The sequence below is a fragment of the Anomaloglossus baeobatrachus genome, chromosome 1 (genome assembly GCF_048569485.1).
Source record: "Anomaloglossus baeobatrachus isolate aAnoBae1 chromosome 1, aAnoBae1.hap1, whole genome shotgun sequence".
NCBI classification, from domain to species: domain Eukaryota; kingdom Metazoa; phylum Chordata; class Amphibia; order Anura; family Aromobatidae; genus Anomaloglossus; species Anomaloglossus baeobatrachus.
In genome coordinates this window covers 927,636,992-927,656,159 of record NC_134353.1, presented here as the reverse complement: position 1 = coordinate 927,656,159, position 19,168 = coordinate 927,636,992, and the positions used below count along the sequence as shown (strand labels likewise).

General features: G+C 42.2%; 1 protein-coding gene across 2 annotated transcripts in view; it reads right to left on the bottom strand.

Annotated features, from left to right (window-relative positions):
• Window positions 1–12,095, bottom strand: part of RAB27B (RAB27B, member RAS oncogene family) — a 358,505-nt gene extending 346,410 nt beyond the window's left edge. For both annotated transcript variants that reach the window (XM_075328157.1, XM_075328165.1), the window contains exon 1: window positions 11,849–12,095. The gene's annotated coding sequence lies outside the window, so the exon portion shown is untranslated. The remainder of the gene's footprint in view (window positions 1–11,848) is intronic.
• Between the last annotated feature and the right edge of the window lie 7,073 nt (window positions 12,096–19,168).

Below are 19,168 nucleotides of genomic sequence, written 5' to 3'. Positions count from 1 at the left end.
ACAGCCTATACCCCTGTACAACTATACATGCCAAGGTACAAGAATATAACTACTACGAGCTGCCCTATATACAAGAATATAACTACTATAATACTGCCAGTATGTACAAGAATGTAACTACTCTAATACTGCCAGTATGTACAAGAATATAACTACTATAATACTGCCCCTATGTACAAGAATATAACTACTATAATACTGCCCCTATGTACAAGAATATAACTACTACGAGCTGCCCTATATACAAGAATATAACTACTATAATACTGCCCCCTATATACAAGAATATAACTACTATAATACTGCCAGTATGTACAAGAATATAACTACTCTAATACTGCCCCTATGTACAAGAATATAACTACTACGAGCTGCCCTATATACAAGAATATAACTACTATAATACTGCCCCTATGTACAAGAATATAACTACTACGAGCTGCCCTATATACAAGAATATAACTACTATAATACTGTCAGTATGTACAAGAATGTAACTACTGTAATACTGCCAGTATGTACAAGAATATAACTATTATAATACTGCCCCTATGTACAAGAATATAACTACTATAATACTGCCCCTATGTACAAGAATATAACTACTACGAGCTGCCCTATATACAAGAATATAACTACTATAATACTGCCCCCTATATACAAGAATATAACTACTATAATACTGCCCCTATGTACAAGAATATAACTACTACGAGCTGCCCTATATACAAGAATATAACTACTATAATACTGCCCCCTATGTACAAGAATATAACTACTATAATACTGCCAGTATGTACAAGAATATAACTACTATAATACTGCCCCTATGTACAAGAATATAACTACTACGAGCTGCCCTATATACAAGAATATAACTACTATAATACTGTCAGTATGTACAAGAATGTAACTACTGTAATACTGCCAGTATGTACAAGAATATAACTATTATAATACTGCCCCTATGTACAAGAATATAACTACTATAATACTGCCCCTATGTACAAGAATATAACTACTACGAGCTGCCCTATATACAAGAATATAACTACTATAATACTGCCCCCTATATACAAGAATATAACTACTATAATACTGCCCCTATGTACAAGAATATAACTACTACGAGCTGCCCTATATACAAGAATATAACTACTATAATACTGCCCCCTATGTACAAGAATATAACTACTATAATACTGCCAGTATGTACAAGAATATAACTACTCTAATACTGCCCCTATGTACAAGAATATAACTACTACGAGCTGCCCTATATACAAGAATATAACTACTATACTACTGCCCCTATGTACAAGAATGTAACTACTCTAATACTGCCCCTATGTACAAGAATATAACTACTACAATACTGCCCCTATATACAAGAATATAACTACTATAATACTGCCCCTATGTACAAGAATATAACTACTATAATACTGCCCCTATGTACAAGAATATAACTACTATAATACTGCTCCTGTGTACAAGAATATAACTACTCTAATACTGCTCCTATGTACAAGAATATAACTACTATAATACTGCCCCTATGTACAAGAATATAACTACTATAATACTGCCCCTATGTACAAGAATATAACTACTATAATACTGCCCCTGTGTACAAGAATATAACTACTCTAATACTGCTCCTATGTACAAGAATATAACTACTATAATACTGCCCCCTATGTACAAGAATATAACTGCTATAATACTGCTCCTATATACAAGAATATAACTACTATAATACTGCCCCCTATGTACAAGAATATAACTACTCTAATACTGCTCCTATATACAAGAATATAACTACTATAATACTGCCCCTGTGTACAAGAATATAACTACTCTAATACTGCTCCTATATACAAGAATATAACTACTATAATACTGCCCCCTATGTACAAGAATATAACTGCTATAATACTGCTCCTATATACAAGAATATAACTACTATAATACTGCCCCCTATGTACAAGAATATAACTACTATAATACTGCCCCTATGTACAAGAATATAACTACTATAATACTGCCCCTATGTACAAGAATATAACTACTATAATACTGCTCCTATGTACAAGAATATAACTACTATAATACTGCCCCCTATGTACAAGAATATAACTACTATAATACTGCCCCCTATGTACAAGAATATAACTACTATAATACTGCTCCTGTGTACAAGAATATAACTAGTATAATACTGCTCCTATGTACAAGAATATATCTACTATAATACTGCCCCTATGTACAAGAATATAACTACTATAATACTGCTCCTATGTACAAGAATATAATTACTATAATACTGCTCCTATGTACAAGAATATAACTACTATAATACTGCTCCTATGTACAAGAATATAACTACTATAATACTGCCCCTATGTACAAGAATATAACTACTATAATACTGCCCCTATGTACAAGAATATAACTACTATAATACTGCTCCTATGTACAAGAGTATAAGTACTATAATACTGCCCCCTATGTGCAGTACAAGTATATAGCTTCTTTATGACTGGCTTCTAATCCAATAATTATTATTTTCTTCTATAGCGCATTCTTTGTTCCCTTGTACCCGCAAACCTCCTATTTCCCTGGGTCTGTTTATAGAATGTCATGGCAATAACCTTCAAATCCGATATAATATATTTTCATCTCTCAATGTACGATTTTTTTGTCTGTAACATTTCATGTAAAATAATAGTGAAGTGTGACATGAGATCACGCCGCTGCTCCTTCACTGCAATTCTAGGGAACAGACGACCCCCTAATGACTCTCCCATCAGGCGCAATAAGACAAGTGACATTTACAGACCCTGGAAATCTTAAGAATAATGATTACTGGGACTCCGCGTGAGTGACTGTCTGTGACAGGATACTGGGGATTACGATATTTTACTAAGACAACCTGGTGTTTACCCTGCCGGCAATCAGCATAATGGCAGGGACACTGGTGGAAACGATACAATGATGGCTTTACAGCCTCCTACTGACACTGAGAATTAAACCTATAATTAGACCATAAAGGATGTAGAAAAAGCTTCTGTCTACCAATGATGTCACTTTATGTGATGACATCATATCTTACCTAGGTTAGAAGATAAGTCAGTCTATAATAAGGGTATATACAGTAAGTGGTAACATCAAGACCTTAAGACATTCCTAGGAACAAGTGGGGTACTTCTAACGCACCCGTTGTCACAGTCATCTCTTTGTTACTAGAGACTTGTGACAGGATTTGGACCAGAGTCTCCCTTTGCCACACATTAAGCGTAATTTCCTTTCCTTTGGTGCTGAAAGGGTTAATGTCACTTGTGCTTTCCAGAAGCTTCTGATTCCAGGCCTCAAGGCCTTCCGGTTGGTGACAACTCCCTTCCCCTATATATGGTCACATCTTCCTGTAGAGGGAGCTGGTTATTCTGATTCATTCCGGAGCTACGCCTCAAGGTGGAAGGAGCTGCTGAGCTTTTGTTGTAGTGAAGCACTGTAGGCTGCAATCCTGATGTCTGACTGCAGCCGTGAAGCTGGGGTTGATCCTTTTGTTGTTTTCTGTCGTACCTTCCCTTCATGTTGCACTAGGGCAGCAGTGGGACTAGTGATCCTTACCTGCCAGCTCACTAGCCAGGGTTATTGCAGGGTATCTCAGGGCTTCAGGTTTCCTGCTCGGCAACAGGAGCGACACCTGTATGGGGACTGACTAGGAGTGCAGGGTGCAGCTGCAGGTGAGTTCAGGAGGTGTCCCATCTTCCCCCTCACTAGCACTAGGGCCCACCATTGTTAAAGTGTCCCTGGTGCCATTGTTTGTTGTTGGTGTTCTCCTTCTTGTATGACTTGCTCCACCCCAGACCTTCCTCAAGTCCGTGCGTAACACCCATTCCCCATATTAACCCATTAAAAAAATGCACCAATGCAGAAAATTAGAGAATTTACACTACTGGTTCTATAAACACTAATACGACAAAAAAACAGAAATTAAATATATAAATAAATATATATATATATATATATATATTTATTTAATTTCATATATATATATATATATATATATATATATATTTATTTATATTTAATTTTTGTTTTTATATATATATATATATATATATATATATATATATATATATATATATATATATATATATATATATATATATAATCCATAACATTTTTTTACTCTACAAGTACACAGTTATATAAAAAGTGAGGATTCTGGGATATGAAAGCACTTTGGGTAATGCACCCAGAGACAGACGTCTGCTTTCCGATTCACCGCAGCCTTGGTGTAATTCACAGGAAAGACCCATTTAGAAGTAAACGGATTATAAAAAAAAAACCAAAAAAAAAACCTTGGAAGCCAGATGGAATAATTATCTATATTTCCCTGGCTGTGGCCACATGCTGACTAATGAGGGTCTGGAGGTCAGCATCTCCAGTGAGTACATAACAGTGCTACAGCACACCGTGAATATGATGTTGTTAGAAATTAACAAAAAAGGGTAACGTCACTTACCATAAATATATATATTTTTTTACTTTTCGTAAACCCTGCTTTTTTTCTCGAATTCGGTGTTGTTTTTCTTTTTCTCCTCCGCCTCTCGGGTACAGAGATATGGCCCACTATTCCCTGTACATAAATCTAGTCTTATTAGCCAAATGGGTGTGCTCATCAAGAAGACACTCCCAGAAAAGAGTTGATGGCCACGCCCACATAGTTTAAAAGACTAACTTTATATACAGGGACTAGGGGGGCCATATCTCAGGAACGGAGAAAAGCAGAAACAAAAGGAAAATAACTCCGGATTCGGGAGACTAGTGGCATTACAGCAGGGAAAACATTACATAGTCAAAGGGGTTGTCCACTACTAGGACAACCCCCTCTAATTACACATGTTTCTGCCAGGTAAAATGCGGAGGCTTATGTTCTCGGATCTCATGTGACGTTGTGACGTTACACAAGCCCCACATCCAATCAGTACCGGTTTCTGTCTCCCCAACAAAAAAATTAAAGGGAATATGTCAACAGGTTTTTACTACCTCATTTGAGAGCAGCATGACGTAGGCCAGGAGGCCCTGAGTGCAACAATGTATCACTTAGATTACTGTGTGTTGCTGTTCTGACACAGTGAAAGATTTTAGATTTTGTATGTAGCAGAGCAGGGAGAGCGGTCCCCGCCCACACCAGGCTTTCAGTGCATATCTCCATAGACAGAAGCTGCTAATCATAGAAGAGGTGGAGTCTGACTACAGCTCACAGGGAGTTGAGACCCACTAATGATAAAGATAAGAGGCTGAAACTAGCATTGGAGGTAAACAATAAAAGACTGTGAGATAAGACACCCAGGGCCGAATTCTCTGTTTTAACTCTTGCAGCATGCTGTTTTCAGGTTACATTTCAGAAACCTGCTGACAGAGTCCCTTTAAGCAACAGGATGTGAGCACTGTGGCTGCCACTCACTTCCTGTTGATAGCTCCTGTGTCTGATGGCGGGGATAAGGAACCCGGTGTCACGCTGTACAAAAGGGCTGGTAAGACGTAGTACAGCATATTCCCTAACTTGGTGGCTGCAGAGTAGTGAAGGAGAGTCAAAGTAACAATGTAACAGAAAGGCAGCTGAAGTACAGCAGAGTAAGTTTAGCAGGCAGTTCACAAGCAAACCACCAGGGGGCAATAGAGTAGTCAAGCAGTCAGGGTCTAGCCGGGAAGTCAAGTCACTGCAGAGGGAGGATCAAGATCACGTCAGAAAAAAATTTCTGGACAATTTTAAGGGTGCCAATACTTTCAGCCATAGCTGTAAGATATCAAACATTATGACGATTTCTGTTCTGCTAGACTATCCCTTCAGCTCTGATTGGGATTCCGCGATATGTGTCTGAAAGACTGAGCTTCAATCCCTTTAAAAAAAATCCATTATTAAATTAAACAGCACAGAATAATGGACTGAATATAGCTACCGTCACTGTGCCAATGCTAGGACTGCTTGTCGTTTTGCCAGCACTGGTTATGGGTGGCACTTTGCTATACTATTGGTAAGAAGTGGCACTGCGCTGACACTGAGGGCACTGCACTGACACTGAGGGCACTGCGCTGACACTGAGGGCACTGCAGCTGTCATCATGGGAATATCACCTGCCCTTGAAGATGTCCACAACCCCATACACCCGACTCTCCGCATGAGTTATGAAAAGAACAAGAGCTGAAATATTTTTCAGGTTACATTGGGGTTACACCAATCCAGGATAGTCCCCCCATGGAGGACATCTTTATGCCGCTACAGGAAGTGGGAGCTTGTCTTTATGCCTCTACAGGAAGTGGGAGGACATCTTTATGCCTCTACAGGAAGTGGGAGCGCGTCTTTATGCCTCTACAGGAAGTAGGAGCACGTCTTGATGCCTCTACAGGAAGTAGGAGCACGTCTTGATGCCTCTACAGGAAGTAGGAGCACGTCTTGATGCCTCTACAGGAAGTGGGAGGACGTCTTTATGCCTCTACAGGAAGTGGGAGGACGTCTTTATGCCTCTACAGGAAGTGGGAGCACGTCTTTATGCCTCTACAGGAATTGTAGGGACGTCTTTATGCCTCTACAGGAAGTGGGAGGACGTCTTTATGCCTCTACAGGAAGTGGGAGGACGTCTTTATGCCTCTACAGGAAGTGGGAGCACGTCTTTATGCCTCTACAGCAATTGTAGGGACGTCTTTATGCCTCTACAGGAAGTGGGAGGACGTCTTTATGCCTCTACAGGAAGTGGGAGCACGCTGTTATGCCTCTACAGGAAGTGGGAGCTTGTCTTTATGCTTCTACAGGAAGTGGGAGGACATCTTTATGCCTCTACAGGAAGTGGGAGGATGTCTTTATGCCTCTACAGGAAGTGGGAGCACGTCTTTATGCCTCTACAGGAAGTGGGAGGACGTCCTTATGCCTCTACAGGAAGTGGGAGCACATCTTTATGCCTCTACAGGAAGTGGGAGGACGTCTTTATGCCTCTACAGGAAGTGGGAGCACGCTGTTATGCTTCTACAGGAAGTGGGAGCACATCTTTATGCCTCTACAGGAAGAGTGGGCCTCTACAGGAAGAGTGGGCAAGTCTTTGTCCCTCTACAGAAAATTGAGAGCGGTTTTTTGCCTCTCTACAGGAAATGAGGGTGTGTCGTTGTGCATCTTTAAGAACTGAGGGCGCGTCCTTGTCCCTCTACAGGAAAGGAGATTGGGTCTTTGTTCCTCTACAGGAAGAGTGGGTGCGTTTTTGTCCCTTTACAAAAAATGAGGGCACGTCTTTGCCCCTGCTCAGGAAGTGGAAGCGCATCTATGTCCCTAAACTGGTGTCTTTGTCCCTCTACGATAAGCGATGGTACATCTTTGGCCCTCTACAGGAAGTCAGAGTGCATCTTTGTCCCTCTACAGGAAGTGGGAGCGCATCTTTTACCCTCTACAGGTAGTGAGGGTGCATCTTTGTCCCTCTACAGGTAGTGAGGGTGCATCTTTGTCCCTCTACAAGTAGTGAGGGTGCATCTTTGTCCCTCTACAGGAAGTGAGGGTGCATCTTTGTCCCTCTACAGGAAGTGAGGGTGCATCTTTGTCCCTCTACAGGAAGTGAGGGTGCATCTTTGTCCCTCTACAGGTAGTGAGGGTGCATCTTTGTCCCTCTACAGGAAGTGAGGGTGCATCTTTGTCCCTCTACAGGTAGTGAGGGTGCATCTTTGTCCCTCTACAGGAAGTGAGGGTGCAACTTTGTCCCTCTACAGGAAGTGAGGGTGCTTCTTTGTCCCTCTACAGGAAGTGAGGGTGCATCTTTGTCCCTCTACAGGTAGTGAGGGTGCATCTTTGTCAGGCTACAGGTAGTGAGGCTGCATCTTTGTCCCTCTACAGGTAGTGAGGGTGTATCTTTGTCCCTCTACAGGAAGTGAGGGTGCATCTTTGTCCCTCTACAGGAAGTGAGGGTGCATCTTTGTCCCTCTACAGGAAGTGAGGGTGCATCTTTGTCCCTCTACAGGAAGTGAGGGTGCATCTTTGTCCCTCTACAGGTAGTGAGGGTGCATCTTTGTCCCTCTACAGGTAGTGAGGGTGCATCTTTGTCCCTCTACAAGTAGTGAGGGTGCATCTTTGTCCCTCTACAGGTAGTGAGGGTTCATCTTTGTCCCTCTACAGGAAGTGAGGGTGCATCTTTGTCCCTCTACAGGTAGTGAGGGTGCATCTTTGTTCCTCTACAGGAAGTGAGGGTGCATCTTTGTCCCTCTACAGGAAGTGAGGGTGCATCTTTGTCCCTCTACAGGAAGTGAGGGTGCATCTTTGTCCCTCTAAAGGAAGTGAGGGTGCATCTTTGTCCCTCTACAGGAAGTGAGGGTGCATCTTTGTCCCTCTACAGGAAGTGAGGGTGCATCCTTGTAACGCTATAGGAAAAGCAGTACTGAAGTGAAGAAAGGGTTATGCCATGAGGTTGCCAAAATTACAATATGTTGATTATATCAAATTTCTTTTTTACTCAGGTCTACACATTTCGGAGAAACTCAGTCTCCTTCATCAGGACAAAAGAAAATCAACAGAATAAAGACAAGAAATACACCCGTGGGACGCAGTCCGTCATTCTGGATATACTATCGCAACGCAGAGTCACAAATGTTAAAAATGTATTTGCAAATCGCACATGACCCAATTGCCACGTGCTTCAAAAGGAAGTCACCCGCGACTGCAACTTATGGGCAATTTATGTGCGATTTGAACATTTTTTTTACATTTTTTTGCAGCTCTAAAATAGTCAAGTTACTAAAAAGTTACAAATAAGGAATATCGTTCTGCTTACTACTCCAAGGCAAGTCTCTCCAACTTCTGATCCGGTGCACGGAACAAGTGGTTTGGCTACCACAGCTGAATAATCAGTCACATCAAGAGGAGGAGAGGAAGAGAGAAGATCCAGCACCGACGTAATAAAAAAGATTCTTTATTCAAAATTCATAAAAAAGATTATTCCAACCAAGTGCAAGATAAATTTACGCTTGACGCGTTTCGGAGAAGGTAGACTCCTAAGGCGTCTACCTTCTCCGAAACGTGTCAAGAGTAAATTTATCTTGCACTTGGTTGGAATAATCTTTTTTATGAATCTTATATAAAGAGAAGTCTACCTTCTCCGAAACGCGTTAAGCATAAATTTGTCTTGCACTTGTTTGGAATAATCTTTTTTATGAATTTTATATAAAGAGGAGTCTACCTTCTCCGAAACGCGTCAAGTGTAAATTTATCTTGCACTTGGTTGGAATAATCTTTTTTAGGGTTCTACCTTCTCCGAAACGCGTCAAGCATAAATTTATCTTGCACTTGGTTGGAATAATCTTTTTTAGGGTTCTACCTTCTCCGAAACGCGTCAAGCATAAATTTATCTTGCACTTGGTTGGAATAATCTTTTTAGGAGTCTACCTTCTCCGAAACGCGTCAAGGGTAAATTAATCTTGCACTTGGTTGGAATAATCTTTATGAATTTTATATAAAGAGGAGTCTACCTTCTCCGAAACGCGTCAAGAATAAATTTATCTTGCACTTGGTTGGAATAATATTTTTTATAAAGTTTATATAAAGAGGAGTCTACCTTCTCCGAAACGCGTCAAGAGTAAATTTATCTTGCACTTGGTTGGAATAATCTTTTTTATGAATTTCATATAAAGAGGAGTCTACCTTCTCCGAAACACGTTAAGCATAAATTTGTCTTGCACTTGTTTGGAATAATCTTTTTTATGAATTTTATATAAAGAGGAGTCTACCTTCTCCGAAACGCGTCAAGTGTAAATTTATCTTGCACTTGGTTGGAATAATCTTTTTTAGGGGTCTACCTTCTCCGAAGCGCGTCAAGCATAAATTTATCTTGCACTTGGTTGGAATCTTTTTTAGGAGTCTACCTTCTCCGAAACGCGTCAAGAGTAAATTTATCTTGCACTTGGTTGGAATAATCTTTTGCATGAATGTTATATAAAGAGGAGTCTACCTTGTCCGAAACGCGTCAAGCATAAATTTATCTTGCACTTGGTTGGAATAATCTTTTTAGGAGTCTACCTTCTCCGAAACGCGTCAAGGGTAAATTAATCTTGCACTTGGTTGGAATAATCTTTATGAATTTTATATAAAGAGGAGTCTACCTTCTCCGAAACGCGTCAAGCATAAATTTATCTTGCACTTGGTTGGAATAATCTTTTTTATGAATTTTATATAAAGAGGAGTCTACCTTCTCCAAAACGCGTCAAGAGTAAATTTATCTTGCACTTGGTTGGAATAATCTTTTTTATGAATTTCATATAAAGAGGAGTCTACCTTTTCCGAAACGCGTCAAGCGTAAATTTATCTTGCACTTGGTTGGAATAATCTTTTTTAGGGTTCTACCTTCTCCGAAACGCGTCAAGCATAAATTTATCTTGCACTTGGTTGGAATAATCTTTTTTAGGGTTCTACCTTCTCCGAAACGCGTCAAGCATAAATTTATCTTGCACTTGGTTGGAATAATCTTTTTTAGGGTTCTACCTTCTCCGAAACGCGTCAAGCATAAACTTATCTTGCACTTGGTTGGAATAATCTTTTTAGGAGTCTACCTTCTCCGAAACGCGTCAAGGGTAAATTAATCTTGCACTTGGTTGGAATAATCTTTATGAATTTTATATAAAGAGGAGTCTACCTTCTCCGAAACGCGTCAAGCATAAATTTATCTTGCACTTGGTTGGAATAATCTTTTTTATGAATTTTAAATAAAGAATCTTTTTATTACGCCGGTGCTGGATCTTCTCTCCGCTCCTTCTCCTCTTGATGTTACTAAAAAGTTGCACAGGCGTTTTTGGTCACCTGACAATTGTTGTTTCGCTAAATCGTACAGCAATGACCAGAAAGCCACTGGAAAATACGGTATCGGAGCAGATTTCAGGACCGGCTGCTTATGGACAGATCATTTTGGGGGTTTGTTCCTGATACTGAGTTCAAAGAAGGGATCCATTGGCAAAAAAGTTCAATGTTTTTGTCTCTTTTGAAAATATAGATTTTTTTTCAGGATCTGTTTTTTTTAACATCGGAGTCTGGAAAACGGATCCATTCGCCGATTACTATTTAGCCAATCCTTTTTCTTGCATTTGTAAAAGGATCCATTTCAAGTGGAAGATAAATAGTAATCCGTTACCGGATCTGTTAAAAAAACAAACGGATAAGGCAAAAAAATTTTTTCAAAAACAAAGTTGTGTTTGCAGAACTTTTTTGCCCACGTTTGATCCGTTCTAACGGACGATTACTGGACCTAAAAGTGTCGAATAAGTAGCAAGGCATGTCATTGATGAAAAAGTCTGACTATATAATATCACGCGCGTGCGGCATCGATACATATAATGCAAAAATAGAAGCATTTCCCACCACGGAGACTTTTTATCTGACCACGGGGGGATCCAATAGAGCGAAGGTATCAATCATAACGGCCGATTATATTAGAGACATTTATCATAAACCCCGACACGCGTTTCACGACAGTCAAACCTTTCCGAGGCAACGGTATAGATAAATCTGTCCCAAAGTGTCCATAAAATATCCTGTCAATCCCAGCATTCAGAAAGCACAATGTGCAGATGTAGCAGAGCCCAACCAGTCATTAAATGCTCATTGACAAAGTCAGCTCTGCTACACCTGTCTATAGAGGTAACACAGGCACAATGCAGACACAGACAATGCACAGAACCATAAGTTGCAAAGTGCTGCAAGTTTAAGGCCTGATGTGAGCTGAGCCCCCTCCCCCAGCCCTGGATCTGGGCTCTGCACATCCCTGGCAATGATACAAAGTATTCCACACATGATACAATGTAAATAAAGCCCTACCTCCGCCCTGGATCTGCTGCTGCTGCTGCTGGGGCTGTGGAGCTGTCAGCTCATTGCTCTGTGTCATCCATCTCTTCCTGTGCAGTCAGTAATGGGAGAGCAGAGGCTGCAGAGCAGGAATCAGGCAGGGAAGGCTGGCCACACACCAGATCACTGGGATCCACTCTCCCCAGATACAGCTCCCTCCTGATCTCAGCCCAGTGACACACTGCTGCCTGCCTGCCTGCCTGCCTGCAGCTCTGCTGGGTCCTACACTCCACCCCTCACAGAGGCTGCTGCTGAATCATACAGACCCCCAGCAGCATCTGCAGCACCAACAGGGTGGGGAGACTGTGGCACACAGGCTGCAGGCATACTATACTAACAGATGAAGCCAGATGAGGCTGTCAGGTGTAGCAGGATCGGGGTTGTCAGGTGTAGGAGGATGGGGTTGTCAGATGTAGCAGATTTGAGGTTGTCAGGTGTAGTAGGATTGGGGTTGTCAGGTGTAGCAGGACTGAGGTTGTCAGATGTAGCAGATTTGAGATTTTCAGGTGTAGCAGGATTGGGGTTGTCAGGTGTAGCGGGATTGGGATTGTCAGGTGTGGCAGAATGGGGTTGTCAAATCTAGCAGATTTGAGGTTGTCAGATAAAGCAGGATTAGAGTTGTCAGGTGTAGCAGGATTGGGGTTGTCAGGTGTGGCAGAATGGGGTTGTCAAATGTAGCAGAATTGAGGTTGTCAGGTGTAGCAGAATGGGGTTGTCAGATGAAGCAAAATTGAGGTTGTCAGATGTAGCAGAATGGGGTTGTCAGATGAAGCAAAATTGAGGTTGTCAGATGTAACAAGCAGGATGAGGTTGTTAGATGTAGTAGAATGAGGTTGTCAGGTGTAGCAGGATGGGGTTGTCAGATGTAGCAGGATGGGGTTGTCAGGTGTAGCAGAATTGGGGTTGTCAGATGTAGCAGGATGGGGTTGTCAGATGTAGCAGGATGGGGTTGTCAGGTGTAGCAGAATTGGGGTTGTCAGATGTAGCAGGATGGGGTTGTCAGATGTAGCAGGATGGGGTTGTCAGGTGTAGCAGGATGGGGTTGTCAGATGTAGCAGGATGGGGTTGTCAGGTGTAGCAGAATTGGGGTTGTCAGATGTAGCAGAATTGGGGTTGTCAGATGTAGCAGAATTGGGGTTGTCAGATGTAGCAGAATTGGGGTTGTCAGATGTAGCAGAATTGAGGTTGTCAGATGTAGCAGAATAGGGTTGTCAGGTGTAGTAGTAATGGGTTTGATAGATGTAGCAGAAATGAGCTTGTTATTTGGCCCAAATCTTGTTATTCCATCATCAGTTGTACTGTCCAGTTCAGCAGTACAGCACCAGACTAGCAGTGTGCATGGATTGGTCCTGCCGAATCGTACACCCTCCCCCCTTCCAGCAGTAGCATCTGAACCATTGATTCATTCGGATTTTTAGAGGATTTTCGCAAAATTGAAAGTCACCAAATATCCAGTGCTGCACTCCAATGAAACTTTTCAGAGCCCTATCCTCTGGACTGCTTGGACACCCACCATCTATCCTGTGAATGTGGAGAATATCCCTTTAAGAAGTCCCAGGAATTTCGAGCTCCATAGGGTTCCAATGGTAGAAATGTTAAATGACCCCTCTCTGGGACTTCTAGTGTTAAAGAAGGCCAGTCACTTGGCATAAGTATGCATTTTGTTACTTGGTGTCATTGCTGCTGTTTTCCTGAATCCAGCGATGTTTCTCTTGTTTCTTTGCGCCTCTCGGTTCCTGAGATATGGCCCCCTATGACCTGTATGTTGCTACTAGTCTTGTGATACCAATTATTCATTCCACATGACTGTTTATAAAAAGAGCATGTGGTAGAGGCAGAGTCTCTCAGAAGCAAAGATGGTCGGAGGTCACCAAATAGAACTGCTGCTAAAAATTGTGTGACCCATTCAGAAAACTGATCCTCAACATAAAATTGCAAAGACTCTAAATATCCCACCATCTACATGGACATAACATCATCAAAAGATTCAGAAAATCTGGAGAAATCACTGCATGGGCTCAAAAATACTTCCACAAGTCAATGTCTGTGAAGACAGGTCACCATTCAACCCACAAATGCAAGTAAAAGCTCTATCATGTAAAGAAGAAGCCAAATATCAGCACAATCCAGAAACGCTGCCATCATCTATGGGCACCTGAGAACTCCGGAGGAGAGGGACCATCCAGCTTGTTATCAGTGCAGTTCTGCATCTCAGATGCATTACTGCCTATGCCAGGAGCAGTTTAAATACAAAAGGCGCCATCACTGCTGAGCATTACATAGAGGTTTTAGAACAACATCTGCTCTATTCAAATACCATCTATTTTAGGGATGGCCTTGTATACAGGGGCGTAAAGATCAAGGCCACAAAGAGCACCATTTCCACAACCGATCCCATCCTGGAAAGTCTATTCTAGTTGGATGTGCATCTGAGGATGCAGAAGTGTATTGTGGTGCAGAGACTCATCGGGTTCCTGCACCGCAATGCACGCCACCAGCCAATCAGGGGCCTGCAGTTGACGTTGTGATGCCAGGCATTGGTGTCGCATGGCAGTGACGTCATGTGTTACCGTAGCAGTTGGTCAGGTCCAATGTAAGCTCATGGCCACTGACCGGTTACAGAGGTGGACGCTGTGCAATGTGGAAGGGAAGGAAGAGGAGTACAATTTTTTTTAATGCATTAGCGAACAGCAGTATAACGGGGGACATATATACTAGGAATGGGCCCAGGATGGGGACATATATACCAGGATGGGGACATATATACCAGGATGGGGACATATATACTAGGAATGGGCCCAGGATGGGGACATATATACCAGGATGGGGACATATATACCAGGATGGGGACATATATACCAGGAATGGGCCCAGGATCGGGACATATATACCAGGAATTGGCCCAGGATGGGGACATATTTTCCAGGAATGGTCCCAGGATGGAGACATATATACCAGGATGGGGTCATATATACCAGGAATGGGCCCATGATGGAGACATATATACCAGGATGGGGACATATATTCCAGGAATGGGCCCAGGATGGAGACATATATACCAGGATGGGGACATATATACCAGGAATGGGCCCAGGATGGGGACATATATACCAGGAATGGGCCCAGGATGGGGACATGTATAGCAGAAATGGGCCCAAGATGGGGACATATATACCAGGAATGGGCCCAGGATGGGGACATATATACCAGGAATGGGCCCAGGATGGGGACATATATACCAGGATGGAGACATATATACCAGGAATGGGCCCAGGATGGGGACATATATACCAGAATGGGGACATATATATACCAGGATGGGGAACATTAGTACAGAATGGGGACATTACTACACAATGAATAGGGAGGGAAACTCTGAAAATGATACATGGGCCAATACATCTGACCAACATGCGGGGGGCTCAGATCACATCGGACTCTAGCTATGTTACTGCTTGCATATTTCTGTAAGACAATGCTAAACCATACACTGCATCCATCACACGAGCACAAAGTCACAAAAGAAGAGTTCGGGTGGTGATCCGGCCGCCTGCAGTCCAGACATTTTCCAAAATAGAAAAAAAATTGGTTCATTATAAAACGAAAAATCCGATAAAGACCCTGGAATGTGGAGCAGCGAGAACCCAACATCAGACAAGAATGGGACAACGTTCCTCTCCGAAAACTCCATCAATATGTCTCCTCACTTCCAAGGTGTTTACAGACTTGTAAAAGGAAGAGAGGATGGTACACAATGATGCACATGGCTCGGGCACAATTAGTGTTGTGCCCAAGCCATGCTATGGGAGAGTCTACCATAACTGTAAAAAAAAAAGAGATGGACTGCACATCCAAATATTAGAAGGAAAATTTTGATATTTCAACATGAACTCCTTTAGTAAGTCCTTGCTGTATGAGAGGTGACACTGTGGAGCAACCACTGCCAGCACAGGGCCAACATCAGGAGCTACCCGGTGCCCAACAGCACCCATGCTGCAAGACAAAGGTTCCCATTGTAAGGATTTGCTCATTCAGCTGCAGTTTGAGGTACACACATGAATATTTTCCAAAATTGGATTTGGTATATTCACCTTCATAAACCAACCCAACAAAACAAGTAAAAAACAGTCTCTCTGGCATAAAGAAAATAAAACAACACGCAAACAATCCATATAGTAGCAGGGTTTGCCCACTTTACACAAGAGCCCAACTCTGGAGGTCTGCTACCTCCATACACAGAACAACAAGTGATTCCAGAAGCTTTACTTTAACCACCTGGACCACACCTCGAGGTGGAGATATGATGAACAGCCGTCCCACCCAACTCTTTAGCTGTGCATAAAAACCCGACCCTGTTAATAGCTGTTTAACCCTCTCAATACCTGTGCATATACTGGAGAACACACTTGGGTTCACATCACTGAGGTTAATAACCTCAGTGATACTTTCCTCCCCACTTGTATGTTACCAATGACCACCTTCCATCATGAATATTTTTTTTTTTGCACCTGCACTCCCCCCATTTGACCAAAGTGTTTTTAAATTACCAGGAAATGACAAAAAAAGGTCCTGCATAATTCATCCTCAGTGTGTTGATAGAGACAACTTGGATAGTTGGCTTCTTAAATCAGTTCACTCAGTGTTGGAGCTATGTGGCGGCCATTGTTGCTATGTCTGTGGTGTAGTGGGAGTGTTAAGAGGTGGACTGGTTGCTGACACCAATTGCGTTCTTGTACTGTTATGGGAATTGTCTCCTGTGTCTTTGTAAAGAATGTAATATGTGAATTGTGATATAATGTGTAACGTACAGTAAGGTTGTGTTGGTTGCCAGTCTATAGGGCAGGAAATAGTTAAGTGTTAGGACTAGCCCACGATGGGAGAGGTTAGTTCATGGGGTAAGAGACAGTTCCCTTCTAGAAGGATGTTGAGTGAAAACCCAGTGTTTGATAGGAGCAGATGTATAGTCTGAAGATTGTCAAGGCCACATGCAGTGGGTGACCTGTGCAAGAGAAGGAGAAAGGAGACAGGACTGAGATAGCGTGATCCTGAATTGGTGACTGCAGAGCACAGGACTACGTGAAGCCTAGAGACCGGTCTTCCTACAGAGTGGCCCCCATCATAGAGGTCCAGAGGACAGAACTCTAGCAGTAGGGCACCAGGTTACATACAGTTTAAAGGTAATGGGCTGAGACGTACTGGTACGTGAGCCAAATTGACTTTCTCAGGGGGAGTCTCCCCAAGCGTCTGGGAGCTGAAAGCTCTACTTTGACCCTACTGGCAAACCCCCTGACCATCTCCATGAGGAGACTGTACTTAGGAGCCGCAGTAAGGGAAAGTAACCATCATAAATTGGACTCACGGGAACAGTAAGAATGGGCTACATGGGCGTACTGCTCACATGGAGGAAGTCTACACAACCAGCCAAGACCACATCTTCCGTGTAGTGTGTTGGCGAGTCATGAATCAACAACTACCGCCCCAAGACACTCTACAGGAACTGTAGCCTGGTAGCATAGGTACAGTTGGGTACCTGGAATAGTCTTACCCCACTGGAGAAGGGGTATTCATCATGCAGTGTTACAGCCAATAGAGCGGTGATCCATTCATTAAAGGGAATGTGTCATCAGGTTTTTGCTATGTAATCTTATAGCAGCATGATGAAGGAGCTGAGAGCCTGACACCAGCGATGTATCACGTACTGGACTACTTTGTGTAGTTTTGATACAATCTCTAATTTCTCTGCTGTAGATATAGCAGTGGTCTGAATGCTGAACTGTGTGTAACTCCACCCACACCACTGATTGGCAGCTTCCTATGTACAAGCTACCAATCAGTGATGGGGGCGGGGTTACACAGATTAGCTTGACTGCTTGGCACATGACACCTAGTCCTGCAGTGATAATCTAATGCTGATAAAACACTGATTGTATTGAAACTACAGCAATCAGCTGGAATCATGCTCACTGCCTTTACATCATTCTGCTCTCAGATTACGTAGCAAAAACTTGCTGACAGATTCTCTTTAAGAGGTTCACCGTGACGTAGCAGCGGGCTTATACAATTTTATTAAAATGTTAACTAAAGATCTCATGTTAAAGTTTTCAAAAGTCTGCTGTGGTGTATAATATCTAGAGGTGAGATCCAGGTCTTTTCTCCACAGTTAAGATTTGAGGTGCGAGTCTGATCCGAAAAATGGATCAGAGCGGTGCATGCTGGGATTTTTTACGCATGGACCACTTATTTGCATTAGTCAGTGAGCTGTTCATACACTGACTTTCCTACTCGGTTGTTCCGTTGCGCAGCTGTGTGGTTAGTGCGCAGCTGCGTGGTTAGTATGCACCCGTATTGGAAGAAAGTATTAAAGTCTGGTGGGGATTGCAGAAATTTAATAAAGTGAACAGAAACCACATTGCTCTTACAGAGCGGCTTCACTTGACAGACCTCACTTGACATCCAAATTAATTTTATAATAATTATTGACTTATAGACAAAGGTTAATATAAAGTAATGACAGCATTACCAGATATGGCCACTGGAGGGCACTATTCACTGTACTAAACTCACAGCATCAGACAGAAGCCTGGTGACGTCAGCCATGTTAGAGCAACGTATGTAGAAAGACAGCCCTCTAGTGGCCACGTCTGGTAATTCTGCCAGCTCTGTGCTGCTGCAGAGATCTGAAGTCCGAAACTTACGACTGGCCGAACATAAAAAGGGCTATTTCTGTATTTTTATGTGTATTTATTGTGATATTTACCTTTACTAGGTCCTTGGACAACACTAGTGTGCATTAAAGGGAAACTATTATCATAAAATTAGCTATTGTCTAAATCAGGTTTTTGTGTTACATCTATCATTAAGTGTATTTTTATTTATTTATTTTTTTTTTATTTTTAGGATCGTCATTAAAAAAAAACAAAATTAGTAATTTTGCAATTTTCACACTTACCACTTCGGCTTTTTGAGACTCTTAATTCTTGTATTTCAGTTGTACGGAAGGGAGAAAGAAAAGGATTAACCCTCGCTGCCGTGTGGGATAAGATAATGATCACACAAATATAAAATTGTGATTTATTGTTCAACACGTTTCAGAGTATTGAGACTCCTTATTCAGGAACCAAAATCACTGATGCATTGTCCTTTTAGAAAGAGTTTCCAGCATGCTCATTATCACCACAGACAGGATGTTAGGGCCAGGTGGACGGGCAGACCCAGGAGGTGGATCCACTGGGCCGAACACTTTAATGAAGGCAAGGGGTCCGGTAGCCGGAGCACTACGGGTGGCAGGACAGT